This window comes from Atta colombica, unplaced genomic scaffold, assembly GCF_001594045.1.
Source record: "Atta colombica isolate Treedump-2 unplaced genomic scaffold, Acol1.0 scaffold150, whole genome shotgun sequence".
Lineage (NCBI taxonomy): Eukaryota > Metazoa > Arthropoda > Insecta > Hymenoptera > Formicidae > Atta > Atta colombica.
Genome location: NW_017259240.1, coordinates 2,257,853 through 2,259,075, shown reverse-complemented (window position 1 = coordinate 2,259,075; position 1,223 = coordinate 2,257,853).

The window sequence follows — 1,223 nt, the reverse complement described above, 5'->3', positions numbered from 1 at the left end:
TATATATATATATATATATATATATGTATATATTTGTTACAATTACATTATGTCATTTCGAATTGCATTATAGAATATTACCAAATATTTCAGTGTTTTCCGAAATGTAATATATATAATTGTAATATCTATATATATAACATTGTATAATTAAACATCATCTTGCACCTGCAAGAATGGACGAGTTTGCAGGGAAGAGTTGCAAATAGAGTCATGACTAGCGTAACAAAATTAGACATGTTAATAAATATAATCTACGGTATATCTCAATAATGAAATAAAATTTAACGAAACTAATTTGGAGAAGTTTCAATTTCGATAATCTTTTGTGATAAATTAGTATTGTTTATCTATTTCGTAATTACCTAATTTAATCTGTAAAATAATATATTGACATATTTATTTTCTGTTACGTCATTTTCTGTTTCTCGTTTCTTATCATTATCATTTATTGTTTGTTAATATATCAATTAAGAATTCGAGAATTAATCGATTGTTTTATAAATAAAAGCCTTTGACATAAATTAAGTTATATCTAAAAATATATATCCAATGTTTTATATATACATGGCTCTGTTTGCAAGCAATTTTTTGAGCGATCGTCGCGTCATTTCGATGTTTTCGGGAGACAAGTTTTGAGTGTCGAAAAGAATCGGCGAGATGCCGCATCGTCCTGTACATATAAAAATTGGTGAAAAGCAAAGTGGAGAATGAAAAAAAAAAAATGACTGGGCTCGACGCCAACATGATCGATCGATCCGGGCGTTGCTGTGCAATCTCATGACTCTCCAATAATCTCGTAGCATTAATAATCGACATTACCTTACGAACGAAATACGATGAGTGTAAAATGTTGTACAGTAGACGAGTAGAGTATTACGGAACAGTAGTAAGCGATTCTGATGAATGATACCAATCTCAGCTTGTGAATCTGCTAAGTTACGTTGCGCAATGTATGACATTTAATATATATATTATATATAAATAAAAAAATGGTTACGCATGTTCGCGAAAATCGCGCCCGCGTTTGCGATAATAACGTGAATGCGTCGATAAATATCCATTGGGAGAATTTAAAGTGCATGTAATAGAATACACCATAAAATATGAATTACAGGGAGATCTATTCTTGATGAATTATCTTTTAATAAACATTCATTGCTGGCTATTATTTATCTGTCATGGGCTTTGAAGAGAGAGATAGCTGAAAGAGAAAAAGAAAA